The sequence below is a fragment of the Lemur catta genome, chromosome 13, assembly GCF_020740605.2.
Source record: "Lemur catta isolate mLemCat1 chromosome 13, mLemCat1.pri, whole genome shotgun sequence".
NCBI lineage: Eukaryota > Metazoa > Chordata > Mammalia > Primates > Lemuridae > Lemur > Lemur catta.
Genome location: NC_059140.1, coordinates 41,797,086 through 41,819,302, shown reverse-complemented (window position 1 = coordinate 41,819,302; position 22,217 = coordinate 41,797,086). Strand labels below are relative to the sequence as shown.

General features: G+C 37.9%; 1 long non-coding RNA gene across 1 annotated transcript in view; it reads left to right on the top strand.

The window, feature by feature from the left end:
• The window catches only part of LOC123648867, a 34,227-nt gene extending 18,162 nt beyond the window's left edge, over positions 1-16,065 (top strand). The window contains exon 3 of the long non-coding RNA XR_006738810.1: positions 16,010-16,065. This is a non-coding gene — a long non-coding RNA (uncharacterized LOC123648867). The remainder of the gene's footprint in view (positions 1-16,009) is intronic.
• The last annotated feature ends 6,152 nt before the right edge of the window (positions 16,066-22,217 follow it).

The following is a 22,217-nucleotide window of genomic DNA, read 5'->3' as shown; positions in this document are numbered from 1 at the left end:
AGGCAGCTCCCAGGTGGTTCCAATTTTTCCAGCCACGAGTGTCGTGGGGACCCTCACCAAAGCTTCCTAGGTCAAAGGAGAAAGTTCTCAGTCTTTCCAGCAGTAAGGGGCTACATTTTAATGGGCTCCAATTTTTGTCACTTGTGCAAAATCCTTCTTCCAAGAATCAAACTAATTTCCCAGGAACATGGTTGCTCTCCTGATCAAATTTTAAATTATCAGACCTCCAAACCCTTTCTTTTTCAGGCAATCCATTTTAATATTCCTTATGGGCTCAGAATGTCAAAGGTAGAAGTTGCTTGTCTTACATAGTGATTTATTTTGTTTTAATTAAACTTCAATACCTTTAGACTGGGAATATAATCTCCAGTCTGCAATCCCCACCACTCTCTTACCTTACTCCAACTAGCTTTCTTTATTCATTGCCTTTACTATCTGGTCTTAGAGGGTAGGTGGAATAATTACTTCTGTTTCTTCTTGAAGAGTTTGTGGTAGTAAGAAATGGTACAATTTGCTTTCTCCATAATGTATTCTACTACATACATTTTTAAATAAACCACTCTGTTGTAAAGAGTCTGATTTATTCTAGCCCAGGGGTTCTCATGGTATGGTCCTTGGATAAGGAGGATCAATATCTCTTGAGAACTTGTTAGACATGCAAATTCTCAGGCTCTAGTCCAAATCTACTGAAGCAGAATCCTGGGCTTAGGCCCTGTAATCTGCATTTCAAAAAACCCTCCAAGAGATTGAGATGCATGTGCAAGTTGAAGAACCACTGTTTTAAAAGGTGTCATGCTTTGGATATGATGCTCCACTAGAGACAGATCTGCCATTTAGAACTATTGGTGACTCCTCAGAGTAGTCCTTAGTCCTCTGTTCTTTTCTTTTCATACTCTCTTGCATTGCATATTCTCTCCAACTTTTAATGGATGCCCTCTTGTGGCTATGAGAATTCCTAAGTATATCACTATATCCCTGACCTATTATTTTCTTTGTAGCTTTTTCTCACTGTTTCATTCCAGGAAAACTCAATTTTAATGTTCTGACATTATTGGAAATTATACGAATCCTCTTATCCCTCTTCTCACCAATTTTTGTTCCTTCTTTTCCTTTTTATCAACAAGGGTCTTGTAGCAGGACGGATCCAAGGGTAAGTTGAATGAGTCACTTACCTCACATGCAAAATTTAAAGGGGAAACAAAAATGTGAATAATCAAGATAAATAATATTTTAATGAAACATTTTTAAAGTTAAAATTGATGCAAACAAATCCATGATGAACAAAACACATTTTTTTTGAAAGATAGGATTAGTAACCTTGCCATGCCAAGCCATATTGGAGCTTGAGACAGTAAGAAAAATCAACAATAGTGATTCTGCCTTTATTAAAAATTTTGATATTCTTTCCTTCATGGATATTGTTGCATAACTTTTTATTTAAAAAATATTGCATTAAAATATTATCTATCTTGATTATTGTGGTTTCTGTTGCCCACTTAAATTTTGTGCCAAAGGCGCAAAGGGTCCTCCCTCTTCTCAACAAATCCCCAAAGGTTGGAGCATCATGGTTTCTCCTATGCCTCCTATATACACACAGTTCTTTTAGAAAGGGACCTCTTACTTTTCTCTGTTCTCTGAACTTTCTACTGATTACAAAGGAGTCAGCAGGCAGGAAAGAAGGTTGACAGTATACCATGATTTGAGAGGCACCAAAAGGTCATTTGACCTACCAAACTCATCTTCGCCCTCTGCTTTAGGTTATTATGGCGTAGTTGACACTTTGGTCCAAGAAGAAATATTTAATAAAACACAGTTTGGTTTCAAAGGGGATACAAGGGAAAATCTTGGATCCCATAGATCTCTCTTGTATGGGTTCAACAAGTGATGGAGCACCTGGAGAGCAAGTTCCCAGGTAAGAGGAATGTTGAAATGAAAGGGGGAGCTTAGGGAGTGGGGAGGGACAGCCACTTGTCCAGGGCTGATGGTTATCTCCCTACTCATCATCTCTTTAACAATTGAATGCTCAGTGTCTACTACACAATCTCATACTTGCTCACATGCCGCTTTGTAATCCATCTCTGAATGAATCACACGCGTATATTTACCTTCTCAAATTAGATTCTACTTTTTGATTTCAGAAATCATGTTTTCTCTCTCTTTTTTTTTTTTGCTCCTATTTTTTGAAGAGGATGACTTAAGTAGCCATTCCAGAAACATTGTCTATGCTACATTTGACTTCATTCATTCATTATCTTTTGTTTATTCAGTTCATACACAATATACTTGAGATCAAATAGAATTGAGGAGATATTGAATTAAGCCACTCAGCATTAAATAAAAATTAAAAGCCTTGTTGCCTTCAGTGTTTGTTTATTAATTGCTGACAGCTACATGGAGATAATATCTACTTTCCAGGAGCTTCTAAAGCAGTGAACAGATGCCTCTAATACAGATACACATGAATAGCACGTATAAAATAACTTAGAACATTGAATCTATGTATCAAAGTGAACTGACAGTTCAATCATGTTCCTATGGCATAGCAGTATTTCTTTCATATGTTTCCAGACCAAATGCTGCATGCACCTACAGCCAAACTCATGGGTGTTTGAAGATGCAAGCATTCTGAGCACAAATTCAACTTCCATGCAAAAATTCCGAAACCTAGCCCAGAAACATGCCCTTCATAAATCACCAAATACTCTCTTTGGTTGTAATGCTATAAGAATTAAAATTGTCAAGACTGTTTTCCTTTTATAGAAGTTGATTCAGTATCTTTTAAAGTCCTTAAAGCTGTCAGATTTCTATAGTTTGAACTCCAGTAAATAAATGTATGCTTTTCTTTGTAGTTAGAGGTTTACAACATAGGATTTCAAGCTCTGACCTGTTTAGAAAGTTACCTTAGTAGGTTGAGATTTTATTACTATGGTAACTTGAGAGGATAGAGGTCTCAAGAATAATTTTCTCTAGGACTTTCAGGAGATTTTGCCACTTATGACTTGGGAGCATTATCTTACATAAAAAATGTATTTTGGGAGATTTTCTTTCAATGGAGCATTTTTGTATATATTTCAGAATAAATTTACAAGTGTATTGAACAAAGTGGGTATCTTTTGGGACACTCTTGCGCTGGTGAGAAGTTGTTCTGCTTTTGTGGGGCTTTGTGCCATGAAGTCAGCAAAGGCACCAATCCATTCATTCTGCTTGGTTCAGCAACAGGCAATGAAGAAAGTGTATAAACTAGTGATGACTTACTTGCATGGAGCTGATGAATGGCCATGTGAGATGCCAACAGTTGAGGGAAGAAAGCAATTCCCTCCTTAACAGGAGTCCCAGAGATTCACCTAGAAAGCCACCTGCATAAACCTCTTCCAGAGGATAATGCCCCATTTCCCAGTTCACTGGGACACGTGGTACCGAGACCTCACTGAAGTCAACCTCCCAATCTGTTAAGGCACAGGAGGACAGGCATGCAAAGAACAGGGTGTCTATTTTCATGTATTATATCTACAGAGGACTCAGCAAAAGTGTACCTGGATGTCCGACTCAAGGAAGGACTCATAATAGTATTATGCATACACTTTTCAATACTGTGATGCCCATGACCAGCTGGAAGGGGTACCGTCTGTTGGTATCATTGCCCTGGGGAACATTTGAGTCATAAGGGGATGATGCCAAGGCCTTTAGAATCATTTTGCACTGTGGTGTGTGTGTGTGTGTGTGTGTGTGTGTGTGTGTGTATATATGAAGAAATCATGAAAACCTAGAATGGTATGAAGTTAACAGGAACTTTTTTATTTTAAAAGTTTTAAAATGATCTCCATGCACTGCCACAGTAGAAATGGGAGAGAAAAATTAATGTATGTGTATATGCGTGTGCATGCATGGGTGTGTTTTGCTTGGTTCTCAGCTATTCTTCTGAATGTTGTCATTTAAAGGTTTGTTTGCTCCCACAATACCTGCTGAGGGTGAGTCAATCTTCTTTCAGTTGGATATAATTTGCAGCCACATTATCCTGTCTAATAGGAACAAAAAGCAACCAGAAAGATTTGCTGAGAAGAAACTGGCACATGCAAATGTGAAACTGCTCATTTTAGTTTTGGTTGTCATGACATTTCTTCAATTATCTCATTGACCTGAATCATACTTCCTTACGCTGTTTTCAGCCTTACTGCCTGAAAAATACAGACTTCTTTTCTTATTTGGATAGCCCAAGGAAAAACTGTGAGCAAGTTTGAATGTTATAGTTCTCCCAAATGCTCCATGTGTTCACAAAATGTTTATTTGAAGCTTTAACCTACCAGGAGTTATAATTGAATGAGCCTGCCAGTCAAACATTCACTGGGTTTATTTCTTTGCCAAAGAGCCATTCCTGGATGACACCTTCATTTATAAATTGAGAAAGATATGCCCATAGATGATCAATGTGGAGGGTACCAAGCACATATGGCCAAGAGAAATAACAAAATATAAAGATGTTTAGTGAACCCTATTGGAAGGCATGGACATGAATACATGTATGTTCTATAAAGTAATTTGCCCTAATTTCTCCAGGTAGATGCTTTAAAAATTCTACTTATCATCTTCACTATAGCCAAGATAATAGGATTAGCAATAGCTATCAGATGTGCTTCAAAACATAAAGCAGAAAAATATTAGTCAAGTCTTTGCAATCATTATATAGTAATTTGTCCTTAGGAAGACATTCAGTACATGTTCTAGGTATTTTTAAATGATAAATATAAAAGATTTTAGTATACATTAGACACATACATGAACCAATTACTGACATAAATATATATGTGACACATAAATATGTATATATTTATACATAAATATATATATCTTAAAAATATAAATGTATTAAAAATGTAAAACTTTTTCTTACAGCAAGAGATAAGGCATGATTTTCAGTAATAAAGAAAGACATAATTAGCCCTGATTGATATCTACAAGGCCAAATAGTTTTATAAAAGTAGACTTTTGGGGAAGTACTAGTGGCTAAATAAATGATATCAATGGTTACAGTAATAATTATGTGTGTAAGTTAAGAACATATATGAAAAGAAAACTTTAAATTTCTTTTCTTATTAGCTGGTTTCCACCATGCATTGCCAATGAATGGCATTTACTAAACTAGCTGCCAGTGGACAAGGGGACAAATGCAAGTGGAACCTCTGTTCATTCTCTTTATGTCCAACCTATAAAAAAAATTTCGACTGGTCTTTCCCAGAAGTGAGAGGGTACATTGTGTGTTTGAGATCAGATGGTCAGGTATGCAGCTTTTGTGAATAGGCCTGCTCTGCTAATATTTACCAAAGACCACAAGTTCCTGTAGGTGGAAGATCTAGGAGCTAGTCTATTGTTTGAGTAAACTGAAGCTTTCTTTGGGAAATCTTGGCAATGGGAAGTACATTTGCGTATTTATTTATAACAACTGTCATACACTTTTCTCTCTGAAGAAAATAAGTCTTTAATTTCCTATTGAACTTGTTCATTTGACAGAAAATTTTTTATGCAGCAGCTTCATGTATAAAACATGAGGCAGGAACAAACTACCAGTCCTATATGGAAATCTTCTGAAAGAAAGATCTCTTTGCTTTGAATCATTTTGCACTGGAAACACAAAAATGATCTTATTGAAAGCAGCGCTGTATGGAGTGGATGGCTAAAATAATTTTCAAGTTTCCGCTCTTCAGAGTCCAGATAATGTGGTAGTAAATTGAAACCGGCGCACGGTGATAATTTTAGGAATGGATTTGCAAACCAATAGACAACATTTTTTTCCAAAGCATTTTCTAGTGTGATATTTTCCAAATATTGGAGAATACTAGAAACTCATTGTCAAGATATACAACTTCCTTTATCTGCATGAATTTTAGTAGCACACATACAGCTACTAATATATATATAATTTTCTAGATTGTCTTGTTACTTCGGCACTACTTTAAAATACACCCTTGTTTGTCTGGAGATGCCAGCTGAGGAAAGCACCTAGCTTATCATTCTATCCTCAGTCTAGATTCTAGAAGACTACCAAACCCCTTTATTTTTTCAGATTCCTCTGCATTTGCATTTGCATTTACTGGCCGCAGCCTGGTCTCTGAATTCCACACTACTCCTTCAAAGCTTTGGAGCTGAGTCAAATCAGAAAGCCCATAATAACACCCGCAGGTCCTCTTAGCCCAATACATTTTTCAGAAATTCTGAATTTTACTTATTTCTTCTGCTCCCCCATTTCCATAGTTGTCTTGAGCCATAAGAGAAACTCAGTATTTTTGACGTAGTCCGAAATCACATTTTAAGAGTGATCTGGAGATCTTCAAATAAACCTATATCCTCCAAAATGGACCTAAGTTTTCTGAACAGATTTGGCTAGCTTAAGCAGCAGTGCAAGAATTCTCTGGAAACAAAACAAAACAAATGCCGTACTCTGTTAGCTAATTAGCTTTCTGGTTGCCCACAGGGAATTTTTAGTTTCCATGCATTTCTCTTCTTTAACATGCTTAACTAGGCTGGTATTAGTTCAGTCGTGGTATAGCAAAGGACGTGTGTCTGAGCCTGTCTGTGTTAAATATAGTCTTTCTCACTGAGTCAATCAAGGATTTTTATAGAGCACCTTCTATTGCTAAGCACTGTGTGAGGTGCTATGGGTTATACAGAGGCAGAAGATTTAATTCTTAGCTTCAAGTTTATAGTTCAGCTGACAAGATCAAATTAATGGAAGTCAAAAAAGCAATGTATTGTTAAATTATCTAGTATTGAGTTTAGCATGCTAGAAGTTCACAGAATAATGAAAAGATATGGTAGAGTTGAGTTGGGGAAGGTTCAATGAATGAGTAATGCTGAAGCAGTTTACTGAAGGATGGTCTCGGCAGGCAGAGTGGTGGGACAGACATTCCGAAGGGGACAAGCAGCATTTAGGAAATGCCTCCGAATAGGATGAGCATCACGAGGGAAAGTGGAGAATAGGAAGGAGACTATTTCACTTTTATTTGCTATTTATAAATATGAAAGACAAGTCATAATTTTCCCCCAGACAAAATTGTCTGTCTTAACCATGTAATTTCCTTCCGATGCAATACAGTATTCCACATATAAAATAGTCACTGGAAAGAGAATCAGTCTTTTCATTAGCTTTTCTGCAAGTGCTGTTTTTTTTTTTCTTTAAGGCCAGGAAGTTGGTATATTACATGTACTAAACTTTCTTCTTAATGCTGTTGAGTGAGATTTTGAGGATGTAATATTAACTGAAGAGAACCCAATACTTAGTAACTTATTGCACCAAGTTTTAAATACCACGGTAAAAAAGGAAAACATATTTCTTATTAATTATGTCAAAATAAACTACCTTTAAAAGTACTTTAAGCTTCTTGGAGATCTAAAGATGCAGGAAGATAATTATGATATTGTTCAAGTCTAGTTTGTCCCAAAGGGTCCATCATGCACATGCTATGCCTATGTGTTAGTGTGTCCTAGGTTTGGTAAAGCCATGGCTATCTTCCTATGGCCAGAAACCAGTGTTTTCCACAGAACTGGTCCCCAAACAAGCCCAAAGTCTAGTTTCCCAAAGCTTTTTCATGACTGCACAGTCCCATGAAATTTCACTAAGCATATTACAGCACCATAGAGTTTCAGAATTTGGAGGAGCCATATAGATCATCACCCAGACCTTTTAAATTGCGATGAAGAAACTAAAGCTGTAGAGAAGGGCCATCTCTCCTCTGCTTTGCAGTGGGTTGACTATACTGGATTGACTCTGAACCTCCTTTTCCACTGCAGACATCCTTCAGTCTGCATCCTAACACTTGGAGTGCTTCTCAATCCTGCCAAGGTGTGGCAGGATGCTTGGGATCTTGGGAGCCTTCTCTGTGCCTGACGGCACTAGGTAGAGTGTAGACAGGGCTTCCAGGTGGTCAACCAGCCAGAGGGCAGCTTGAGCAAATGCATGGACAGGGGTGACCATGGTCACTGTGAGGCCAGGATAAGGGCCTGCTGTACTCTCTTTCTATGTAGAATGCAGTCCTTTGATGAAAATTAAGATTTAAAAATCTTAATGAACATAGATGTGGAGGAAAACTATTATTTCATTTAAAAGTTACAAGCCATGTTCTATCTCTAGAGATAGAAGCTCAAATTTATATAGCAAACTGGCAGCAACTTCATAATAGGCATTTTTTTAATGTAAAAGACAAGACAGAAGTTCAACCTAGTTCTTAAGGGAAAACTTGAATATAGTGAAATAAATTACATTCAAATGTTTCAAACTAAGAAGCTTAGTTCTCTGTTCATGCAAATTTAGTGTATGTTTTAGCAGTTACTACCTTGGGGGCCAGTGCTTCTTTTCTCTGAGCCAAATTAGACTTTTCTAGCCTGTTTATTATTGAGTGGCCTTGAAGAGTGAATTTTTTTTTTTTTTGGGGTCTGAGATCTCCCAATCCGTGGGAAAGTTGGAGCCATTTCAGTGAGATCTTTTTACCTTATCCTGGAATAGAAAAGAAATTTTGTGGTATGCAACCTGAACTGAAAGATTGCTGACTATTTAAAGCTAAATAAGCCAGATTTGGGAATTGTATTAGAGTGCCACATACGGGTGAAGCAATAAGACCAGACCACATTTCTACGGGTGGGAGTTGTGGTTTCCCCCAAAAGTAGTGGATAATCCACTGTCCATCATCCTGGGAAGGGGCAACCTTGGAACCATAAGAACTCAGGATCATGGGCTTTAGACTGTTAGGTTTGGGACAGAGGGTGTGGTTTTTCTCTCCTTTCTCTGAAACTTCATGGAATCCAAACAAAGTAGACATACTAGAGGGCACACTTGCTGAAGAGTGGTTGCCCATCCTTTTCCAGATGGTACCAAACTGGAAGAAGACAAAGAGGTATCCTTTAGGGACTCCCTGAAGAATGGCGTGCCGGCCTTGGAGCTGAGGGCTCGCCAGCGTAACTTGAGAGCGCGTCCAGTAGAACTTGGGATTGATTCTGTATGTGAATAGTCCCTTTTATTTTCCAGAAACTTTCAGTAAAGCCTTATTAATAGTTACCACCTGGTCTCTCCTTTGCTTGAGGGAAGGAGCAGTGTCCCCTCTAAGAGGCCACAGGACTGGTGGTGTGGGGGGTCATTGGGAGAGAAGAGCTGTGCCCAGGCCACAGAGCATCTGACGGGCTTCTCAGCATGGAGGCAGCAAAGTGCAGCGTGCTGAGTAAATGCCTAAAGAAGATTAAGAGGGACCTTCACTTAAGTGTGACAGCACCATTTTCTCCTCTCAGAAATAGCCCAGAGACAATTGGAAGTCAAATAATTCATGGAAAACAAGTAGGTAGGACCCAACCTATCATTCTGGGAACTTTCAAAGGAAATATGACCTTATTTTATATTCACATGTATCCAAAGCTTGGACATTTAATTATACATATTTGTGTCATAAGGACCAGAGACTGCTTCCTTTTATTTTTTTATTTTTATTTTTTTTTTAGTTAAATAAGTATAGAATGACTACTGGGCAGTCTTTACCTGGGGGAAGAGTATGATAGGAATCTTTTGTGACATGACCAAGGCTTGCTCCTCACCGTATCTCTTAGCCTATCTGGTCACTAGAAAGGAGTCTGATAAATTTGCATAAAGAAGCTATGGACTTTTGAGACGAAGGGGCTCCAGCTCTTGCTCCCTTCTGGAGGAGGACTGGGATGGTTAGACCAAAGTCTGCAGAAAGGACACCGAGAGCTTCAAAGAGGAACATGCCAAAAAGAATGTGGTATGTGGGGTGGTGACCCTTGGTCTATACCAGATGAATGGTGGTTTAGGAAAAAAAAATGTGGCTCAGATGGGAATTACCTTAGGATCCAGATATCCTGGCATATTGTTGTGGTTTGGAAACAAAGCCTGAGCATTTGAACATGGGGCACTCTTTGGTTTGGGGATGTGGGTGGCCTTGCAGGATTGAGATGTTTCCATGGCATGGTGCAGAGCTTGTTTTAACAATAACATTCAGTGGGTGCAAAATGCAGTGCAGTAGTGCAAGATCAAACTCATTGCCTCTTGGGACTGAGTCAGCCTCAAGCTTTTCAAACTTAAACTTAAAAAGGGTCTGTATGTGTGTGGGAGGGAAATGCTTTCCAGGAGAGGTCTCTAGAGTGAGATGCTAGACTTCCCATTAACAAGTCATGTGGATGCTCGCTGGGAATATAAAAGAACACGACTGCTTTGTACTCCTGTGTTAATGAATCAGTACATGCTTATTACATTTATAAAATTAAAGAGAAATTACAGTGTTACATTGTGTAGGGTAAGCCCAAATCACAATACATACTGTGATTTCTCCTTTATGTTTATTAATTTAAATGAAAGGTCCAGGGAACCTCAGACTAGCAGAAACCCTAAAAACCTCAAAGAAGATTTGGTCTCTTCTGGGAGGTCTGTGAGAGTAAGTCACAGCACAGAAATTCCCTTGCATGGCTGACTATAGACTAATCCTAAATCTCCCTTTTAAGTGATTTCAATGAAAGTCTGAAATCATATAATATAAATGCTGAATATCAACCTGTGGCTTCTAATTATATATTTGATTCAAAATGTTAGCTTGGTGCATTATATAACTTCATAATTTTTTACATATATTATGTTATTTGTACCCCACAACAACACTGATCAATATGTAGAGCAGTGATTACTAACCCCATTTAATACATGAGGACACTGGGGCCCAAAGAGAATAAATGATATAACATGAATCAGTGCAAGAGGGTTTAAGTTTAAAGAATACTTATTAATTGCAATGGGAAAAATAGTAACTTTATAGTGGAGAATCTGGCAGACATCACTTTAACCAAGTGATCAAAGTTAACATCACCATCAAAGAAATATATCAACATCAGGTACCTCCTGATCTTATGTACTAAGAAGGATACATCACTTCTATAGAATTCTTGCCATAATAACTTGAATCATGAAACAACATCAGGCAAATTCAAATTGAGAAACATTTTATCAAATAACTGGCCAGCACTATCTGAGTTTGTTTTGTGCTGTTATAACAAAATACCTGAGACTGGGTAATTTATAATGAACAGAAATCTATTTCTCATGGTTCTGGAGACTAAGACACTCAGATTCTTAGAGTGCTCAGACACTAAGCAACCATGACCACTAAATGCAATTTGGGAACTTGACTCCTGACCTGAAAAAGAACATTAGTAGGACAGTTGATGAAATTTGAATTAGACTTGTACATTAGTTAATAGTATTATTGCCAATGTTAATGTCATAATTTTTCTGGTTGTGCTATGGTTACATAAGACATTAACATTTGGGAAAGCTATGAGAAGGGTTTATAGGAACTCTGTGTACTGTTTTCACAACTTTTTTGAAAGTCTGACATTCTTTCAAAATGAAAGGTAAAATGAAAAATAAATAAATAGGTTTTCTCTTGTAGCCAAGCCCATTTTTACCTTCAGTGCTGTACGTAAGCTGTAAAACCCAACTTCTAATCTAAATAAATTTATTTAGATTAGCAGTCCATTAATTGAAATAATAGATCCATGGATGCACCTATGGGGCTCTTCTATGTTCTACTATGGAATTCTGGGGAGGTATAGAGCACAGTGATAAAGACTACAGATTTCGGATTTGGATAGATCAGATTTTAAATCTCAGCCCTGCCATTTCCAACTATGTGAACCTCAGTTTCCATATTGGAAAAATGGGGATACAAAATGGTATCATAGGATTTTGGTGGGATTGAAGGTGCTAATGCATGCTAAGACCTTAACACAATGCTAGGTACAGGTCCCAGCTATTGAACTATAATTGAATTTAAATAAAAGGGTGAGAAAAGAGTGTCAGGGACCAGTTACCACTTTTCATCAGAATGGCTACTTGGGTTGATATTTCACCAACTTGAATGGACATGTTTACTCCAAAGCTACTTAAAGCATGCTCACTACTAATACAGAAGGGAAAGGATGTCCTTTACACAAATTCTCCAGGGATATTTTGAAAATAATAAGTGAATCGCAGCTAAACACTTGCCATAGAGAAGATCTCAGCTGTCACCACAGCATCTGAAGTTGGCTGGGTACTGTCACTAGAAGAAAATGGAAAAAAAGAGCCTCTTCTCAAAGCTTCGGTGCCCGTGACGGAGAGCAGGGAAGAAACCATGACTGCTCCCAGAGTCCAGCAAAGCCTGCCCTGAGTGGGCGGACAAGGCTTTTAAAAACTTGGAAAGGCTCTTCAAAGAACAATTAAAAACAACCTCCCATGGTGGGAGGTGAATCTGGCTGGGAAGCTCCTGCTTTCTTTCCCCAGGGTAGAATTCCCAGGCTTCTGGATCCTGGTGGAGAGCCCTTGGCAGTGGACAACGAAGTATGTTCCCTTTTCACTTTCCCGGGGCTCCGAGTGGTGGTTTTGAGTACACAGGGGGAAGAACATCTGGCTCTCCTGAAGCTGCAAGAGATTTGAAGTCAGCAGGTGGGGGTTGGAGGTTTATGAAAATAGCAGGGTGAAGTTCATTTTGTGGACAACTCTTGGCCACGGGTGTTATTTATTTCAAATTTTATACTGCTGAGCTCCTGCGGGCTTATTACAGATCGATTCACAAACAAACACACACTAAGTTGTGTCCTGGGGATAAATGACGAGTTTATGTGGCTTTGGGGTTGTGTGTGAGAGGTAAAAGGGGAGCCACAGCTCAGGTCTCAGTGTCATAAAGGGAAATTCCAGGCCACACCCCTATTTGGGCAAAAGACTGAAGAAGAAAAGTCCATGAACTATGCACAAGTTTTAAGGTACTGAATTAATATCTTTAACATTTCTAAAAAGAATTACTGTGAATTAAAGGCCAAAAATAATCCCACAGAGCATCTAGCTCTCTTTAAGAGTATATGAAAAGATGTAATAAATATTTTGGAAAACTGTTTGCTCTGTAACATTACTTTAATAGGTTTTTAATATTTCTCATGATAATGATCCAAAATCATCATTGATTCAATCATCTATGTGTGTCTACCTATGTACAGAACTATATGTAAGCCAAGATTTTAAATAAGTTATGGTAAATATTTTTTGATGATTTGATAGTTTTCACTTTGTACGAAAGCTTCTTAGGATGTACTAATCATTGAGCAACCCCCTTCCCACCTCACAATAGATCCCCTATGGCAATTCTGTGTGCACATAGACTGTTATCTTCATGCATTTGAAGTGGTGGAAGCTCACTGACTGAGAGGATGAATGATCGTGACGGGGTTATGTATGGCAGCCCTGTCTGAGCAGAGCAGTAACAAGGGAGGCTTCACAGTTCCAAATTATACATGCAACAAAATGATGTTCATTTCTCACGATGAGGTCAATCTCAGTGAGATCCTGGGAAGAAAAGTCGTCATCAAAGAGAAAGAATCATAACCATTCCATGAGATCATTTAGCCTACAACTTCAAAGTGTCTCTTTGCAACACAAGGAAAAATTATATTGGAGATGGAGAGAATCAGAGAGAAGAAGATGGAGGTTAAAGTTGAGAAGAAAAAGAAAAGTGAGTATCCACGGAAAGACACAGAGCTCCCCCCAGCTCACTCCCCATGCAAGTATAGTGCTTTGCTTTGTTTTGTTTATTTATTTATTTATTTCAGCATATTATGGAGGTGCAAATGTTTAGGTTACATATATTGTCTTTGCCCTGCCTAACTCAGAGCTTCAAGAGTGTCCATCCCCCAAATGATGCGCACCACATCCATTAGGTGTGAATATACCCTTCCCCTCTCTTCCCCCCGCCGATGAATGTTACTACTGTATATGCACATAAATCTTGATCAATTAATACCAATTTGATGGTGATTATGTGTGGTGTTTGTTTTTTCATTCTTGTGATACTTGACTTAGGAGAATGGGCTCCAGCTCTATCCAGGATAATACAAGAGGTGCTAGATCGCCATTGTTTTTTGTGGCTGAGTAGTACTCCATGGTATACATATACCACATTTTATTAATCCACTCATGTATTAATAGATGGGCACTTGGGCTGTTTCCACATCTTTGCAATTGTGAATTGTGCTGCTATAAACATTTGAGTGCAGATGTCTTTTTTATAGAATGTCTGTTTGTTTTAGAGACAGGGTCTTAGTCTGTTGCCCAGGCTGGAGTACAGTGGCATGATCATAGCTCACTGAAGCCTTGAACTCCTGGGCCCAAATGATCCTCCTGCCTTAGCCTCCCAAGTAACTGGGACAACAGGCATGCACCATTACAACTGGCTTCAGTAGTGCTTATGGCATAAGCTGCCTCCCTGTGTCATTCCACTCCTCACCCTCAAAAGAGGTTTCTGCCCAGACAGAATGGTTGTTCTAGACAGAGTGCAACTCCAAGATTTTTGTATCTCAAGATCAGGGAAGGATCACTCTATGAACATGACTCTAAATGAACAGCAATTGGATGACTTAGTTATCTGTAAAATAACTCATAGTGGGCAATGGTTTGCAACTGAGTTGCTGGTGGGATCAGCATGTTGCTGAAGTCCAGTCAATAGAACACTTTATTGTATTGTGACATGTTCACCATGGGATAAGAGTCATTTTGGTAATGAATATAAATAGTAATTGGACAGTTCAGAATTCATTAGTATAACTTGTTAGCATTTATTCAGCATAGTCCAGGGGAAAAGAGGAACTCTATCTGACAAAAAGTTATTCTAACCACCATATGGGTGAACTTGCTCCTTGGAACAAAGACTCTATGTGTCAATCAATCATCTTCACATCCTATATCAATTGTATTCAATTTCCTCTTGCCACCACAAATTTGTGGGCTTCAACATCAACTCAGAGCCCCCTCACAATCTTTTTTCTTGCCCATTCTGGCTCATCCCAAAAGTTCATTGCTCTCACCACCTTTGTTTAGTTTATTACTCTCATTACTTCTGCCCTTGAGCCACCCATCCTCTCTGTTTAAGAACACTCCTTCTAAGTCCTCAGCCCACCATATAAGTCATCAGTCTGTAGTGCCTGTTTTGCTTGAGTTCTCTGAGGTATTTAATAAAACTGTTTCTGAAACTCCCTCATCATTTGGTTTCTAGAAGATCACTCTCTCTGTTTCTCCCTTTACCTCTCTGACGTTCCAGCTTCCTGGCGTGGACTTCACTTTCCCACCTTCCTTCCTTGTTTGCGAGGGTTCTGTCCCAGCCCTTTTCCCCCAGCACATGCTTTCTGAGAAGTCTTAGCCCTTCCCCCATTTCACCGGCTGATGTGCTCAGCACTCCCAGATGCACACCTTCAGATTGCTTCTTCTCCATCATTGCAGACCAAAGTAAGTAAAACTCAACAGGGCTGGAGATACACCCTTATTTTTCCTCTTAAACATGCTCCTACCATTTTTCATAGATTGATGAGTAGCACGTCCATCCACCAGGTATCTCAGTGCCAAACTTGAGTTTCTTACTCACCCTGCTCTTTCATCCTCTATGTTCAAACCTCACTTCCTTAACATTTCCCAAACCTAACTTCTCAGTTCTCTCTTCAGTTCTGGGCCTCAGATCAGACCCTATTCACCTTTTCATTTTGGAGAATTTTAATAGTTTCCCAACTGATTTTTCGGCCTCTGTTCTTGCATACCACTAATTGATTATCCACACTTTGGCCAGAGTGATTGCTTTAAAAATTCAAATCTAATTAAATTACTTCTCTACTTAAAACCCATTAGTGGCTTCTCATTGCTTAATGGCCCTTGGATGCTCTTAGCATGATATCCAAGGCCTGATGGAGCCGCCCTCTGCCTGATCCCAGCCTCTCTTCTCTCTACTGCCATAGTCTATGGTCCCGCCATAGCCCAGCAAAAAAGCAGTGAACTGAACAGCTCAAGTAGAAGATCCCACAGGCTTTTATTATGTCTAAAGAGATAGTCTCAGATGGCTGAGATTAATTAGGTTTGATATTTTACTGGCTTCCCTCAGCATGCACTTCAATTGTGTTGAATTTTGTCATTATTGGATGTTCTTTTGATAGCCTTCTCTCTTATCTCTACCAGCTGCTGAGGACCCATGTGTTGATCTCACATCAGATCTGATATTTGCTGCCATTGAGTAAAGAAGCCTGCTTCATGTTCTAACAAAAAAATGGAAACATTTAACATCACATTGCCAAGATCTGAGGATCTCTAGCAATAGCATATGTCATTCATTTCAGCCTTTGATTATCCAAGAAGTATGGAAAATTCCCGCCCCCTACTCTTTTGCAGGATTCACAACTCTGCCAAGTTTGTAGCTCATCAGGATACTGACAAGCTAAATTTTGAACTGTGGAAAGAAAAAATCTTCCCATATTTAGTTAGAAGCTTTACAAAGAGCAGAACATTCAAATGAGGAGTGTGGTGAGAAAGAGGGAGGAGAAACATAGGATTCCATTTCCAGCTTTTCCAGGGACAAGTATGATTGGGGACAAATTCCTAGACCTTTCTGGGACTCAGTTTCCTCATTTGTTAAACAAGAGCTTTGGCTGATGTCTAAAATAATTGCCAGCACTAAAACAAAACAAAACAAATACAAACTTTCCTGCCCAACTACATGATGATAGAATGTTTCCTTCATGAGGAGAGGAAATAAAAATAGGCTTTGGTATTTTTAAAAACTAAGTGATCCTTCTTTGGGGACTTCAGCCCTTCATTGTCTACAAATCAAGGTTATATCCATTTTAATGTAGTTACTGAAAAATTGAGGGCACTTTTTTTTTTCCTCCCCAGCTGATGCTGCTGGTAACACCATTTCACAAATGCTGACCATATAATGTACAGCTTGCTTAAAAGGGAAAAGTAGCTTTTCATCTGGATAAGAAATATCCTAGAGCATTTGCTACCCTGAAGTTAGTGGGCAAAGATGAATGCTTTTAAGAATTGTAACCAGTTAATGGCTGACTCTGATGAACACGGAATCAGGACCATCCCGAGAGAAGAAAGGAGAGAGAGTTTGCACACAAGGTGACCTAAAGGAGTGATTTTTCTTTGGAGGGCATTACCACATCACTTGCACATCCCAGCTCCTTCACCACTTCTGCAGAAGAATACAGGATTCTTCTGTTTCCTTTCAGAAATATAACAGAGGTATAATGTTTGGACTAGAACCAAAGAGAAACCATAGCCAGCATTTTGGCCTTTTCCAAATTGGAAATCATGACATACTTTTGGTGACTATGTTTTTGGATTAAAACACAAATTATAAATTCATAATGAAAATATCTGGAAAAAAACCCATACGTTTGGACATTGACACACAAAAAATACATAAGTACATATATATGTATATTTATAATGTTGTAAATTAGGAAATACTTAGAATTTAAACATTAAAAAAATCATACATCAAAATTTGTAGGTATCGACCAAAGAAATAATGAAAGTTTTAGTTTTAAAGGTTATTATTAGAATGAAAATTAATAAATTACATGGCCAATACAAGAAGACAGAAAAAATACAGCTGAAAAAAAGAAAAAAAAAAAAAGAAGAGAGGAAACAAAAGACCAGAAATTAGTGAGAAAATACTTAATGCCTTAGAAGCACCAAATCAAAGGTTCATTTTTTTGGAAAGCTAATAAAATAGAAAAATCTTCTGTGAGATTTTAAAAAATAGAGAAAAAACAATATTAAAAGCAAAAAAGAGCAGCCTATCTGCATATGCAGCCTAGATAGAAAAATAATAAAAAAATACTATCAATACTTTTGTGTTGGTAAATCTGCATACTTGAGTGAATGGATAATTTCCTGGATAAAATATAACTTATCAAAACTGGCTCGTGTAAAATATAATGTACCTGAATAGTAACCTCTTAACACATGTGTATATACATATGAACACCAAGCATTGCCCACACTATTGTACAAATTCTACCAAATATCCATGAATCTGATCATCCCTAGCCTATCCAACTGTTCCAGGAAACACCAAAAGAAAGCTCCCTAACCCTGTGTTATGAGTTCATGTGGAACTTGATCCCTATCTCAGAAAAGTATAATATGAGAAAGGAAAATTACATATCAATCTCCTTTGTCCTCATAAATGTAAGCTTTCTTTTAAGTAGAGTAATCCAATCCCAGCAATGCATTTATTTAAATATACTTTACCACATTAAAGATTAAAAGAAAAAAATAATATGATTACTTTAGTGGATGCAGAAAAAATGGACAAAATTTAACAACTCTTTATTTGATAACTAACCTTAGCAAACTTGGAATAAGAGTAATTTCCTTATCCTGATAATAATAAGTTGTTCAAAGAACCCATAATAAACATGACACATTATAGGAGAAATTAAAAGCAGTCCCTTAATATTTGAAAATATAGGGCAAGATGCCCACTGTCATGACTTAAACTGGAGTCTCATCCAGCTCAACAAGACCAAAATAGAAGAAAAGAAAGAAAAATTAATAAAAAAAGAAAAAAATCTGCCGTTATTATTGATGATACGATTAGACACAGGAGAATGCAGGAGAATCTGCAGAATACTAGAATGAATAAGGGAGTTAAGAAAAGTTGTGGGATAAATGATAATTATTCAGAAAGCAATAATTCACCTTTACTTTACTCAAAAATAGAAAATGTATTTAAAAATATAATATTAACAACAAGAAAATAAGATACTTAGTAATACATCTGACAACAGTGTATAAGACCTTTTTAGAAATACTGATAAAATTATTGAAGGTTTATTAAAGACACTCTAACTACATGGTGAGACATACTGTGTCCAGAGATAGGAAGAATGAGTATAAAAATGATGTCAATTCTCTCATAATGCAGTCACAACATTATGCAAAGTATGGCCCATGATATGATTCATTAAAAACAACCAATGTGCCGAACTCTTACATTATTCTATTTTATATTTAAAATAGTATTAATAAGGGCCAAATCTAACTGTATTTGTTTTTAAGTAGTTGCTGAAAAATTGAGAGCACTTTTCTTTTTTTTCTCACCAACTGACCCTGCAAGTAACACCATTTCACCTATACTGACAGTATAATGTACACTTGAAGATAATTTGCCACACTCCTTAGGCAGTTCTTATTGGGGGATTTTTATTAGGCAGGGAAGAGTCTTGGTGTTCAAATAGGATTATAAAGTACCCTTTGCTTTAGCTTATTCTCCTATGTTGACCAGCTGAGTACTCACTCCGCCTCTGCTATCAAAGTAAAAGTTGCAGGCACGTTTTGTTTGCTATGTTGTGTGGTCACTGAAGCTGAAGATTATCCACTCCTCTGTGTGGGGCTGGATTCCTACTTGGTAAGGAGCAGAGGAGCTCCTAGTTAAGCATGATACACCTTAGCCTCAACCCCATTAGCCTAGAGAAACCTGTCCCATTCCTGAAGCTTCTCAAATGACACCATGGCTCAAGGCTTGGGTGGCAGCAGGAAACCTGGACCACAGGTGCAACTGAGCTTCTCTGTTGGCTCACAGACATAGCTGAGAGGCTGTGCCTTTGCTCGGGAATGGGACTTATCCCTTGTCACGACTAGTGCTGTCAATTGGCTATGGCAGCCATAGGCATTTAATCTCAGAACCCAACACTGAGGAGTGTTGTGAACATTTCACTCTGCCTCTCCCATTGAAGCCTCTGTCTTCCACTTTTAAAGATTTTTCTTTTGTCTTTTTTCCTCTATTTCCTTTTTTTCCTATCATTCTCATCTGTATGGCATCTTTCCCATCATTTTCACTCTATTTCATTATCCTTTTTTTGTCTCACTTCTCTCTCCTTTTTATCCCCATTTACTCTTTTTCTCTATTACCTCTCCCACCCCATTTTCCCCAGTTTCTAGATATACTGTCAGGCCTCCGCCAATTTCCCTGGGTTCCCCTCCTTCCTGACACCATTGCCCTCGCCCTTCTAGCATTCACTCTTTTAAAACTTGTCCACTTACCACCTCATGGCAACATGTAGGCCATCATTTTAGCAAGAAGAAATAGCAAAGTTCCCAGTGCAGCAGATGCACATTAATAGAACAAAAACATCATCCAGATGAAGGATCTGTGTTCCATTTACCTCCAAGCCTCCTCCTTTCTTGGAAAACATGTTTCTTTATTTTCTTTTTTGTGTAGGCAGCTAACATTTCAGAAAATACCCCAGAGATTATTTATCCTGAATTAGCCCAATTCATTTTTTTTCACTATATTTTTTATTATTTTACAGTTATATATTGGCTTAGCCATGAATTCAGAAACTGTCACCAGGGCCCTATATCTGAGTTATAGCAATAAGACTATTACACAAATAACTGGATACTTATATATGCTTATGAAAATTATAATTACTTCTGTGTACCTCAAGAAATTAAAGACCAGTGATTAGTCTGTTGATTTCAGAGGCAAACATGTCCAGGCTGATCAATTTGGAGAACTGTTTTCATCTTTGTATCCTTAGTACCTAACACGGTTCCTAGTGTCTAAGTCAAAAAATTTCAGTAAGTGCTTGTTGAAACAAATATTGGTTTTCATCCAATGTATCCTCCTGGGATCCCTAAATACATAGCCAAAAGGGTCTCATATGACTACATATTTCCACTCCAACAACAAAAAAACAAAATTTGCATGTAAAAGATTAGCGTGACTGAATTATTTCTTGGCATTTGCAAGCCACTTGGTAGTTTTTTTTTTTTTTATGAACTGGTTATTCATCATAAAAACTCTACAAAAGAGATCTTTATAAATTTACTTATGGAAATTTACTGATGGAAGCCCAAGGAAGAAAAATGTACATAGATCCTCACAAGAGGCAGTTTTCCCTGAAGTTTAAAACATAAAGGAAAATGATCTATTGTGACAAATAGTACAGACCTAGCTCTTTAAAGAAAGAACATTAATGATTGGTATGAGCATAAAAAAAAATATTGAAGCAACCCTAAGTGACCTCAGGTCTCAGGGTTTCACAGTTCACTTGATCACCCAGCTTTCGTCCATTTTTCCTCTAGATACCTAAAGACATAGCAACTTAACAGCAAAGCCCAGTGCTAGACACTCAGTAGACACTATTAGTATAATTAATATATCCTGGGAGCGTCAGCAAAGCAGAAACACAAAAATTACTTTTTTAAAATTGATATTTCAAAAAGAATTTTAAAATAGGCATCACGGAAATCAGAATGTTTTGGTCATCTTTTATAGTTTAGACTTTTTTTTAAAATTCTGAATTATATTTAGCAGGATTTGAGGGAGCTGCAGCAGGTGACAACGTAGGGTCTCTAAAAGGCCAACCCAGGCAGGATCCTCATAGAATTGTTGGGAAGATTAAAGAGATAAAATATGTTAAGACCTAGAAAATATGTGAAAGCTGACCTAGTACAACACATAGGTATTTGGTAAATGGTAGCTGCTACCACATAGTAATCACAGCTCAGTCACCTAGACAGGAAACCATACATTTATTATGCAAATACTATGAGCCAAGTACTGTGTTAGGTGCTGAAATGGGCTGTAGACTGCTTCTGATTTGGTATGAAAACTAGAATTGAGGAAAAGATATGGAATGTAATAGAAAGTTGCTCTAAGTTCACTGATGAAGAGAGCCAGCTATTCCTCCTTCTACAGGACAAATTATCAAAAATCTGAGGGTCTGTAAAGTTTATGAACCTAACACCAGGCAAAGTTAAAACAGGTATTTCCATTTCATGCACAGTCTCTCTCTTTTAAACTTCTCCTCTCAGGGGTGAGTTAGCTACAGTCATTTAAATGCTACAGCCAGGCCTGGACTGAAGCTGCTTGGATGTCAGCTCCAAACAAAACGGGCTGGATCAGGAGGGAAAGCAAATAATTCCTTCCCTATCCCTGTAGCGGAGGAAAGTCTACAAATTTTATTTTCTCCTTCCTGTATCCTCATTACTCTACTCAAAAGAGAACAATCCAGTTAAAATCAAGAAACAGCCAGAAATCCTATCCATCGGAGGTTTTTATTAAGGTTTGTAATCCAATTCTACAGGAAAATATAGACTGTGTCAATCATTACAACCTTACTGTGAATTTGCTTCACTACTTTATTCATAATTCTCATAGCCAACCACCGAGGAAATGAAAGTTTTTCCAGAGATGATAGGCGACTTTAATTTTCTTGTAAGAAACCAGAAAGCTCTAGTCACCTCAGTGTGGTAGGCAGCGTAACGGCCCTCAAAGAGACCCATGTCCTAATCCCCGGATCCCGTGAATATGTTACCTTACCTGGCAAGAGTGATTTTGCAGATATGATGAAGTTAAGGCTTT